At 33.5% G+C, this 12,812-nt stretch overlaps 1 protein-coding gene across 5 annotated transcripts in view; it reads right to left on the bottom strand.

The window, feature by feature from the left end:
* Positions 1 to 12,812, bottom strand: part of SPOP (speckle type BTB/POZ protein) — a 58,464-nt gene that overhangs the window by 23,525 nt on the left and 22,127 nt on the right. For 2 of the 5 annotated variants that reach the window (XM_011365091.1, XM_023533573.1), the window contains exon 2: positions 5,772 to 5,822. The exons of 1 other annotated variant lie outside the window; for it this stretch is intronic. The gene's annotated coding sequence lies outside the window, so the exon portion shown is untranslated. Of the gene's footprint in view, positions 1 to 1,536; positions 1,675 to 5,604; positions 5,639 to 5,771; positions 5,823 to 12,812 lie in introns of all 5 variants that reach the window. 2 more of the 5 variants (XM_023533574.1, XM_011365093.2) reach the window with 2 other exon arrangements.

The following is a 12,812-nucleotide window of genomic DNA, read 5'->3' as shown; positions in this document are numbered from 1 at the left end:
ATGGTTTGTTATGGATTTTTTAAAAGCCTATCACTTTTTTGTCTTTTGATTTAAAGCCCTGTACAGTTTCCAAGTAAGGAAAAAAATCCCGATGTCATAACTATTTTAAACCTGAGAGACGTTTGCATTTTCCAAAACAGAAGATGCCAAAAAGATTGATAATTAAGCAGGGAGTTGGGAGGGGGGTGGGGGGAGATAGAAACTATAGAAAGACTTGGGTCTTTTTTGAGAAACTGATGTGACCTCAATGGAGTGTTTGTACTTCTTCTGTTACATGTCCTCAATCATATATAGTCCAGGAGGTAATAACTTCTTTCCAATCACCCCAAGGACAGATTATTATAGGTCATACTGACTTCCTCTGTTGCAAGGTTTAGATGACTTTTGAATATTTGCTATGGTAAACTTTTTGCAGTTTAGTCTAATAAAATACTAAATGGCATTTTTAAAATTTAGAGATACTTCTTAAAATGAAACTAAGAGCAATCAGAAAGAAACCTCAATCAGCAAAGGAAAGACTGGGTTTCATTTATGTACTTTATCAGGTTCATGCTTTATAAAATTTACAAGTTAAAGATGACTGCTTTTTAAAACAGATATAATTTGACATACAACATTATATTTATTTTTGCCTTTTTAAATTCTTTAAGAGAGGGATTTAGTATTAAGTAAATCTAAAGACCAAGAAGAAAAAGTCAACAGCCTATAAGAAAAAAAGACAAAGAACAGCCAACAGTTTACAGAAATGTAAATACCAATGGTTCTTCAATGTATGAAAATATTTCCAACTCTCATTCATAATACAATAAATGCAAATTAAACTGCACATTGATTCACCCAGTGAATTGGCAAAGATCAAAAAGTTCAATAATATTTGTCATGGTAAGAAAAACATTTCTGATTAGAGTATAAATTGTACAATCTCCATGAAGGGAAATGTATATCAGAATGCATAAGAAATGCATATACCCTTTGTTCCAGCAATTTTGCTCCTAGAAATTTACCCTACTGATATACTTAATATGACAAATATAAAAGGTTTCTCATTGTAACACTATTTGTAATCACAAAGGAATAGAAATAACCTAAAAGTTAACCAACAGTGGATTGATTAAATAAATTACGATAGAGACAATGTTTATTAAACTGTCTATTATTACATTGTCTATTAAAAAATGAGGGAGCTCTTTCTATTTAAAGAGGCACAAATATTTTTTTGTTTTAAAATCTCTATCTATCTGGAAAGCTACACAAGATTCTAGGGATACTGGTTACTTCCAAGGAAGGAAACTGAGTACTTGGGAGGAATTCCTATTGTATTCCCTTGAACTTTCTGAATTTTGAACTATGTGACTATATTATTTTTTCAAGTAATAAATTAAAAAATTTAAAATTAGCATTTACAATTAATTTTTCTAAGTTATGAGATGGCTTATAGATCAGACCCTTATGAGACATTGCTATCTGAATAAAATCTACTTCCTGTCATAACCGCCAAGGCCTCAGTGCACCTCGCTAACCTCATCTAACACTTACCTTTCTCAATCACCATGCTTCAGTCACTCGGGCCTTTAATTCTATTTGGTGAACACATCAGGCTCTTTCCTCCACCTGGAAAGCTCTTTCTTCCTTCAGATCTTTCAACAGCTGGCTCCTTCTTGTCATTTAGATGTCCTATCAAATGTAATATCCTCAGAGAGGTCTTCCCTGACCACTCGATCTGAAGTAGCCCCAACTTCTAGCCCATCTCTTTCATCGCATTATTCTATTTTATTTTCTTCTTTATTATCACCATTTGAAATTATCTTTATTTTTTTACTTGTCTATTGGCTTCTCTACTAGAAGTTAAGCTCAATAAGAGAAGAGCACTCCCTGTTCCTAATGGTACAGAGGGCACTCAATAAATATTTGTTCAATTAAATTGTTGTTGAATAACTAGACTCACTGTCTTTTGGGATATTTTTTCTTAATGAGCTCTAGTTAAAATGTGAAAGTTTGGAAGTTGCTGAATGAATAACAGCTACAGGAACCCAGGCACTTTTAACACAATAGAACATTAAAAAAAGAAAACTATCAGTTCATTTCACTCCAATTTTAAAGAATTTATTCAATACATTCCAAACTACACTCTTTTTGATTAAAAAAAAGAAAAAGAAAAATCTAAGAAAATTTGGAAGAAAAGGGAAGCCTACAGGGCTAAACTGAAAGTTCCTGAACCCATAGGACAATGATAATATAAGCACATTTTCCAGAATAAGTCAATCTTTATTATAGAAAGTACCATTACAGCAGCTGTCAGGAACTCAGGCTAGATCTCTATGTTATTTCAAATCTAAATTTTATAGAATAAAATTCTAATATATTGATAGAATGAAGCAGATCCTTAGTATTTACTTAGATTTGACCTATAATTTTCTGACGTGGGATTTGATTTCTTTAAAACTGACGTGTAGAGAAAAGATAAATAAATATATACACATTAAATATACACACATGTATACATGTATACATATATGTTTAAGAATAAACATATATATCTTTAAAACATGTCTAGATACATAAGTAAGTTTTTTCTATACAAGGCTAAGATGTAGAATTTGTTTTCTGCCACAGCCAAATATTTATCTAATTAAGAGTTGAATTGTTCTTATAACTGTAGTATAGAAGGAAAACTCAGAAACTAGTATTACGTATGCACGTCAGTACCTTTAAGGTTTTTCTAGTTTACTAATACCTCTTACACATAGACTCTGAAATGATTGTGAGGATTAGATATGCCTTCATATGTAAAATGGCCAGTTTTCATTCTTTTCAATCTAAGTGTTATTAGATAGTTTTATAGAATAGCTTGGCTAGTAAGGCTCATCCAGACAAAGTCAAGATGAAGATGAACAAGAAGGTACATGAAAGAATCTCAAGTCACAGAAAGCAGTGGGATTACTAACAAAATGCTCCTGACTCCCAATTTTAGTCTGTGCTGGCTGTTTACAGCCTTACTGCCCTTTTCTACAGGTTATAAATAACTTCAAAGTGTCCTTGTCCCTAAAGAGACCTTAGCAGCCAACTCAAAGGTTGAAGTATGGAATAACTCTCACTTTGGATACATTTTTCCAGGTAGCAAAAAAAGAGCAGAAAAATTTATTGCCAATTTAAGTTAAGGGCTGGGGAATCATTCCCTTCCACTGAAAACTATCCATTATGTAAGAGTTGCTGACATAGACATAATAGCAAAATTCCCCACTTCAAAAATATATCCAGGAAGAAAGCAGTAGATGCTCTGCTCCAAAGGTAAAGGTCTATCCTGGAAAGGGGCAGGTGCGACTCAATAGTTTTGTAGGGTACATATCCTTAGACCTTAAAAAGACTTTCTGAGTTTGGCTTTCCCTTAATTTAGGCACCAATCACTAGTGAGTTAAGTATATGCACAAAACAACACCAGAGAAAAAATTCCTGTCTCCACTTGGATGGAGAATATAGCAGAATAAACCATGACTGCAAAAACAGGTTTCACAAGGTGATAGGCTGCTCTTGTTAATTACAGAACTCTTGCTAGGAAAAAGAAAAACTCCTCCAACTGCTTGGAAAAAAAAAAAAAAAGTCAGATAGGGTTCATCAGATTAAGCTTCTCCAGACATCACTTTCAAAATACATCATTTGGGAGATGTCTGAAATGGAACGACATGAATCCAAATCAGGAAACAAACCTGATTATAAAGGGGCTATTTCACTTCAAAGTGGATCTCAGTTCCAAAGAAAACACCTTTAGAAACGAACTTAGATAGGCAGAACCAAACAATCAGCAACTTCTCTCTTTTCACAAATTATAATAATGTGTTGATTCCACTGAATAGCTTGGGTGAAAATCTCTAAGGCCACAAAGAGCAAACTTTGGAAAGATGAAGATTTTAACACATCCCACGTGTTATCAACGATTTTTTCCTCTAGGAAAAAATTTATATTCTAAAACAAGTGCTGGAACAGAATTTTAAAAAAGAAAAAGGAGGAGGAGAGGGAGAAGGAGGGAGAAGGAGGGAGGAGGGAGAAGGAGGGGGAGGAGAGGGAAGAGGGGAAGGGAGATCAGGGAAAGAAAACCTTATGGCTAAAAACATTCTATTTATAATTATATCCCCAAAGGTGTTTTGAGATTTGAGAGGTTACAGTTTTTTATCCTCTCCCTTACACTACAACTATGAAGAACCTTATAAAATCCAAATAGTAAACAGATGAAAGGCTTGGGTCTAATATAATTTAAGCGTGTCCAATCTGCAAGGAATTAAAAAACAGAAGAATCATTTCATGAAACAAATAGGGAGAGGTTGCATAACCCCACAGGGTCCTCTGGCCTTTACAGAAGCCAAATTCAACATGCAGTTCTCTTTGGCCATCTATACTTTAGTCAAAGCATTTAAAAATACTTCTTGCTAACACCATTTGGCTCCAGAAAGGGCCCAAGGAATGAATATCAAGTCTAAATTAGTCTTAAGTTAAGCAATTTGGAGTAAATTCATTAACTTAGAAGCTGATAAGGCCTGCCTCTTCCAGAGGACTTGATATACCACATGGACACCATTCTCTTCAGCATTAATTACTGTAATACGATCTAGCTTAAAAAAATTTTTTTTAAGTACAGAGTTCAGTATTTTCTGAAGACACTTCTCTTTATGACAGACACTTAGACCTCCCTCTAACTATGAGAAATCAAGGTACACATATGCTTTAATCTTCTTTCACTAGAAGTCTTAACTGAAGAAATCTATGACTGTTTACATGGACCCATGCTCCTTGCCTAGCAAATATTTGCAGAAAATAAATTCTTTTTTTCTAAAGTTATTAAAAATAAGCCAATTTCTATGTTCATGTTAAGGTTCTAACTAAATTAAACGAAACAAAGAATGGCCAGGAAGTTCTCAGCTTTAAATGTTCATTCCAAAATTCATGACACAAGGAAAAAGTAAAACCACATAAGCAGACAAAACAGGGGAAAGTTAGGCAGAATGTCTGTCTTAACAGAATTTCCTGGCTTCTGATGATTTGTCATAATTTAAAAGATTAAAATGCAATAACATCTATTTTACTCAATAAAACACTGTAAAAACATTCATAAGCATTAGAGGCAATAATCTTTTACCACAAAGTAAAAGTTTTAAGATGCTAGCCAGAATGGTAGGAAGATTTTTTTTAAGTTACCCCTAGAGAGATGGGCTCTAAGGTACATATACAAAGGCAATCTGCTCAAAATCAAAATCCTTTTACAGAGTAAAATGAAGCCCACAAACTGCTTTAGGTATCTCATTTTATAAACTGTAATTCTAATTTCCCTACAGATCTTTTCTAGGGAGAAAAATAATTTTACTCTAAGGTCTCAAAATCATGTATTATCAACTGTTGATTAAAAATTAAATCCAAATACCTTTTCTCCCCTTCAACATCAGTGTAAACCCTAATCCTATATACAGTAGTCACCAGAGAAGATCTGAATAACTCTGGTTTACTCCAGGAAAGAATATTCAGAATAAAACTTTCGAAGGCACTTATGAAAAATGTTTTTTTCACATTGTTTGTAATGCTCATTATTTAAAATAAAAAAACACCTTACATGCTTACCTTATATGACTTCCAATTTTACATACCATTTGCACTGAAATGAAACAGTAGATTGCACTCAAGATGTGCATTTTTTAAAGTCATGGTAAATATTTCTATGCATTTCATTCCACTTTTTCCTCATCATCTTAAACTATGTTTAAAACAAAAATCATGTAAAAACTCACCAAGTTAAGTCAGCAGGAAAACTCTAATTTGTCTTGTCTAACAGGAAATCTCTGTTGGAAATAGAGATGATGAATCAGACTTAACTAGATACAAGTTCTTACTTTGCCTATTCTGTAAGGAGGAAATTTTACAAAAGCAGGTAATACTTTTGCTAAAATTTATAAGTCAAAATTATGATTCTTATATTTCTAGTCTTAAGTGCTCTATTAGTCATTTTTCAAAAATATAATACTTAGAAATTAAAGTCAGAAAAATACAAGCTAATTCTCCTAATGAATTGGCTTAACCAAAATGCAGTGGCCTGCCCCAAGTCAATAAAAGGGAGTGATCACTTTTGCCAGCTACCTCACAAAATGTTGGAAGAATTACTATGAAGGTTTTGTGTAAAATACTCTTTTAAAAAAGTGCTCTGTGGGCCAATTACACCAAAGCAAAATGCATTTAAACAAAGCTACGTTTCCTACAGTTTAAGTAAATAGCTGCCACACTGAGATTCCTCTTGAAGACTGGTGAGATAATCACCACTACCACCCTAATAATCTACCATATCCTAAAAAGTGACTCAAAACAGAAACAGAGATAAGAATGGTTACAAGGCTTCTGGGACCCTAACGTAGGCAGAAGATTCTGGTGCTATCTTCCCATTTGTGGGAAAATGAAGCACTGCATACATCATGGATTAATTCTTTAAAAAATAGAACCTTTTCCTGGAAATGTAAACACCATCTTTAACTGGTACACTGGTACAAATAAGCTGCTCTCATTTTGAGAAATAAAGTCTGGTAACTATCAATAATAAAATGAGCCCTCACCAAAACCTGTCCTAAAATATGATGTTAAAAAAGGACAGTCTTGATCAGAAGACTTAAGAGTAGCAAGAGTCAGGTTAAATTCATTTAACAAATATTTACTGAATATCAACTGTGCAAGGCATTGTTTGAGACACAGTGGTTACACACACACACACACACACGCACACGCACACGCACACGCACACGCACGCACACATATGCATGCTTCCTGAACCCTCTGAGGGCTTTTAAGACTAAGTAACTACTCCTTAGGCAGAAATTCTAACAAATGAAAATGCTCTGAATATATGTGACTCTTAAAGCAGAAACCAATACCTTTAGTCTTTTACTCTCTAATTTTTTAAGGTTTTGGTTTCTCAGTTAATTTGTTAGAATGAACATTATTAGGCCCAAAGATTAGCAAAATTTAAAGAGTCTGACAATACTGGTAAGGACTGGAAGGGACAGGGATACTCTCACACTGTTGGTAGGAGGACGAATAATAAACTTTTGGAAAAAGTTTATTATCTAATAAAACTAAAGATCCAGCCATTCCACTCCCAAATGTGGCCCAGAGAAACTCCTGTACATTACCATCAGCACACGTAATGTTCATAGAAGCACTGTTTATAATAGCTGAAAACATCATCAATAGAATGGCTACATAAATTGTGGTATATTCATATAATGAGATGCTACGTGGCAATGAAATTAAACTGCAGTTCTACACAATGACATAGATGAAAGTTACAAACATACTGTTAGGTTCTGAAAGAAGATGCAAAAGAATATATACAGTATTATTTCATTTTTATAAAGTTCAAAAACAGACAAAATCAAACTATTGGTTTGCAATGAATCCTAGGTAGTAAATTCACAAAGTAAGGAAATGATGATCAGATGTCAGACTAGTCAGCTTCTTCTGGATGTTAGCCATGATATATTTCTAGGTCTTACTGGTGGTTATATAGGTACTTGCTTTTTATAACTAATATTTACAGTTATGTTTTATATATTTTTGCTATATTTCATAGTGAAAATGTTCAAAACATATATTAAAATAATCCAATAGAGTGTACATATACAGTTGACCCTTGAACACATGGGTTTAAACTGCATGGGTCCATTTATGTGCAGATTTTTTAAAATAAATACTATAAATATATTTTCTCTTATGATTTTCTTAATAAGTTTCTCTTCTCTAGCTTACCTTATTGTAAGAATACAGTACATAATACATATAACACAACAAAATATGTGTTAATCAACTGTTTATGTTATCAGTAAAGCTGCGAGTCAACAGAAGGCTATTAAGTTTCGGGGAGTCAAAAGTTATATGCAGATTTTTGACTGCAGAGGGGGTCAGCACCCCTAAACCTGGCATTGTTCAAGGGTCAAGTGTGTGTATAAATATTTTATTTACATATTTACTTATTGTTAAATATACTTATTTAATATTTACTATAAATAATATATATTTATTTTCTCCAATGTCTAAGGGTAAAATACAATGTCTTATACAGAATACACCCTTGATTTTTTTTTTTTCCCCCAAGACAATTCAGGATGAAAACTAGGTAACATAGCAGGGCCACTCATGAATAAATAACTATAGACAGGCATTCCTACTGTACTTCCTTTTTTGAATTTATATGCAATACCTAAGATTTGTATTTTGGGAAATTTTGCAGTACTGACATAAACATTTAAATCTATGTATGACTACTCACCAGGAGCCACTAGTTAATACCTGAATTATTATAAAAAATCAAAGCTTCTGAAAAAACAAAGCCAGGATACAAGTTTTATCGTGGCCTCTGATGGAACTGCCAATGATCTCCTCTCTCATTCTGAAAAATAGCCAAAGCTCTTACAATGACTGAATAGGCCCTGCACAATCTGAACCTTATTACCTCTCCGGCCTCATCTCCAATTACATGCTTCTGAGCTCGCCATGTTCCAGCCACACTGCCTTTCTTTGCTGTTGTTCCTCGGACAGAATAGGCTTGTTCCTGCCTCGGGGCTTTGTACTTGCCTTTTTCTCTTCCTAGATAACTATTCCCCAAGATATTCCCTTGGGCACACTCCCTCACCATCATTTGATCTTTCTGTAATAGTCACTATCTCTCTGAGGCCTTCCCTGACATCCTTAAAAATGTAATCCCCTCCCTGTATAGCCCCAATCATATTCTTCCTTATTGTTTTCTATAGCACATAAAGTCACTTACCATACTATATCTGGAATGTATAAAGGCAGACTCTTGTTTTTGCTATACCCTGTAAATGTGTGGCACATGGAAGGTCAGAAATACTTACTGAATGATTGAACTAATCTGTTTCTTTTGGATTTCTATCCTTGAAAGATTAGACAGTAACTCTATACATTTAAAAAACAATGTTTCAGAGACTCATGGACATGGACTATAGACTAGTGGTTACCAGAGGACTATAAACTAGTGGTTACTAGTGGGGTGGGGGAGGAGGGGGTGGTAGACAGGGTAAAGGGGGTCGAATATAGGGTTTAGGGAGAGGGCGAAGTGGGTAAAGGGATGAAATACATAGTAGCTGAAGGAAATTGGACTTTGGGTGGTAGAATATACTGATGTCAAATGATAATGTATACCTGAAAATTATATAATTGTATTAACCAATGTTACCCCAATAAATGAAATTAAAAATTAAAAAAATAATAATAAAAATTAAAAATAAGAAAAAAATAAAAAACAATGTTTCCTCTCTCTGTCAAATTTCCTAACAAAGTTTGCTTTATTAACAAGTTTCAGGTTTACGTTCTTATTAACATTAATGAGTCACAGATAAGACTTAAATAAAGTTGATTCAAACTAAATTGTATTTTCCCCTAACAAAGGTGCAGTGCCTGTTTTAATAACCATGCTGGGAGAATCGAGAGAGAGACAAAGACTTCTCTATGTGGCTGGTGCAGGTTTACACTGGCACGACCACTATGGGAACTATCTGACAAGATGAAGCATGAAGACTGAGCAGTTGCTTCCTTTAGTTATACTTTTGTTATTTTTTTAAAAAGTTTTTTCAAAATGAGCATGTTTTACTTTTATAGTAAAAAAAAAATTAGATGTTTTAAAGAAAGAATGATGCAAATAAAATATCATTTCAAGAAGAAAGTTCTGTACATTATATTTTGATTCCTAAAGAAACAATAAAGGCTTCTGTTATGTATCCACATGAAATGAACTATCCCAAGAAAGTGATTATGGTTAGAAAAAAAAATTATTTTTGACTTAGGAACTAAAAATTTTTATAGCAGAGTTTCCAGAGTGCTGGGAAAACAAAACTCTATGGTGTTAGCATTCCATATAAAAACACAACTTATTCTAAAGAAAGATTTAAAATAGGAATCTCTCCCCACAGCATAACATGAGGGACTGATATGATAAAGTGCAGGTAATGAACTCCATTCAAACAGTGATTACAATGGCATAAGGAAGGTAATTCACTTAATAAAGCCTACTGGTTGACATGAGAGAGACTTCTGAGCACAGAGGTTGAGCTTACACTTTTGATGGAATGCTCAACCTCTGGAATAATCCTAAATTCAAAAGTTACATTCCCACCACAATACTTGTGACCTGAACCATATCCTAAGACATGATAACTCGGAGAAACTACACAGCCATCTCATATCCGACAGTTATATTACTAAGATTTCCATTTTAAGGTCTTATCAATTGTTTTTTAAAATATGTAGCACATAAATTCTTCTCAAATTCTTAAGTCAATATATTCATGAGGTAAATATACCATGAATATATTCATGTATGAGGTAGCTGCCCAAACTAGTTAAGGAATTCCTACTCAAATACTTGCAACAGGCAGAGTGTATTATTAGAGAAGAGCAACAGTTTTCATTTGTAACACTTCTGCATTCCAAGTGCTCAAAGCTCTGAATAGATCCATATTTAAAGGGGAAAAAAATTAAAAATATACTCAACTTCATAATAATGAATAAAAGTATAGTGGATTAAAGACTCCAGAAAAAAAACTATAAATGAAAACCACTGGTCATTGAAACAAAAGGGCCCTGAACAAAATTTATTTATAATAATTCTAATCTAAGATGAAGGCTTATATTTTTTAAATGCTTAATTTGGCTAAGAATGCTCCAAGAAACCCTTTCATAAATATCAGCTATGTTTAGATCTTGCTGAATTTATAAGGTCACACAGAATTGCATGAACTGGATTGGAAAAGACTAAATAGGCCTACATTTACCAGGTAGAATATTCCAGGAGTTAAAAAATAGTAAATGAAAACTTGGAAGAAGGGGAAAAGGTAACTACTGACATTTATGAAAAAAAGCTATTGGATATGAGACAATAAAACCACAAAATATTAAAATGCAAAGGTTGCCAAATTTATTAGATTTCAAAAGAATCCACAGGAAAAGAACCTGTCAGAACCTCTGGTCCTAGTAAAAGAAAACTGGCATTCCAAGTTATAGAAGATTTTCTTTATCCCTTCCTCTCCCTCAAATGATAACTGTGAATATCAAAGTGGTGGACCAAATGAGAGAACTCAAATAAGAATATATTTAGAACAAAACAAACCTCCAAAGCAACAACAATAAAAAGGAGGAAGTAGAGGAGAAAACCGTAAAAGGGACACATACAAAGTTTTTGTATACTAGAGTTTTGTAACAGCAAAAAAGTGAAAATTTATATATCCATCAAAGAGGTTTGGAAAAACTGTAAAACAGTCATACAGTGAAATAAAAATAAAACAGCTAAAATAAGACCTAGATCTATATGTATTCAGATGAACGGATCTTGAAAAACAAGAGTAAAAAAATGAGTCCCATAGATATTTATACATTTCAACACACACACATTTATATATTTCACACAGGCTGACTGGAAGAATGCACAATTCATGGTAACAGGTTGTCTCTGGGGAGTGAGGGTGGGAAAAACAACTGAGAAAGTGAATAAAGAGGGCTTAAGCTGAAGGTATTTGTCACAATCTACTTTTAGTTTGGTACTTTTTAAAAAAACTTTTAAAAACAATGAATTCCGAGACAAAAGTAAATTACAAAAAATCAACATCAGAGCAATAATTTAAGTAGATAACAATGTCATCTGAATCAAACCGAAAAAAGCCAAAGAACTCAATTCTGATCTTCTCAATGATGGAAAATCTATCTTTTATTGGTAAAATATTTTTCCAAGTTCATGGGAGTCAGAGTACTGGGATTACTTGAAAAGGGAGGGGGTAAACTGACTTCATATACTTCAGTAAGAAAATACATTTTAAATAGAAATAATACTCATAGTAATCCAGCATATCTTCAGAGAGACTATAAATCATAATGAGCCATGTTTCAGCAGAGCATCTTCTCTTTTTAACTTTCTAACCTCTATAGAACCTGTTCTATTCTACTTTCTAACCTCCTGAAGACTTGTCCTCCATCTTTCTCTAATTTTACTCATTTCCCTGAGGACCAATTCCTCCTTTAGGCACTTCAAATTTTAGTACTTATACTCAAAGACAGATTTTTAAAAACTTGAGACTTTTTGAAATGATTTAAGCTTTTTCTCCTCTTTCAATTCCTTTTTTCTCCTTCTTCCTTTACTTTTTCCATCCCTAACCTGTTTTCCTTCCATTCTCATGCTGACCAACAGTGGCTTTCAACTGCTGACAAGCCTCTGCCATGTTTATATTTTTCACTCCTTAAGGAAAAGATACTCCCCAGTAAACCAAACAAAATCTCACTCCATAGCCTGAAGGTCAAATAAAGGGGCAAAAAGTAAGGTGAAAATACTAACCACACTTTGCTGCCTTTCATTTCAGCATTATGGCTAGGGAGGAAGTTATAACTACCAAATGAGAGAGCAATACCAAACCTTATTGTACCTTTTATCCTCTTTATAGCATTTAAATGTATTAAATGAGTCCTCTGTTTCACAAGGTACTTGGGATAGATCTATACAGTTAAGAACTATAGCCTACTAGAACCATAACCTCAAGATTCACAGTAGAGGCACAACCCCAGCCCTCCCATCCCCATCCTTCCCGGCTTCTTTTAAAAAATTTCTAAGGTCCTTTGTGTTAAATGCTTTAAGCTATATAAGCATTCTCTCAAAAGCAGTATTCAGTGCTTCACAGTCTTCAAAGTACTTTTACATTCATGATCTTATTTGGGATTTTTAACAGCTCTGTGAGACATACAGGGAAAATATTTTACAAATAATGAAACAGAAGCTCAAAGGTTAA

This window comes from Pteropus vampyrus, unplaced genomic scaffold (genome assembly GCF_000151845.1).
Source record: "Pteropus vampyrus isolate Shadow unplaced genomic scaffold, Pvam_2.0 Scaffold104, whole genome shotgun sequence".
In the NCBI taxonomy this organism is placed as follows: domain Eukaryota; kingdom Metazoa; phylum Chordata; class Mammalia; order Chiroptera; family Pteropodidae; genus Pteropus; species Pteropus vampyrus.
The sequence above is the reverse complement of the archived record's forward strand: the minus strand, read 5'-3'. Positions and strand labels throughout refer to the sequence as shown.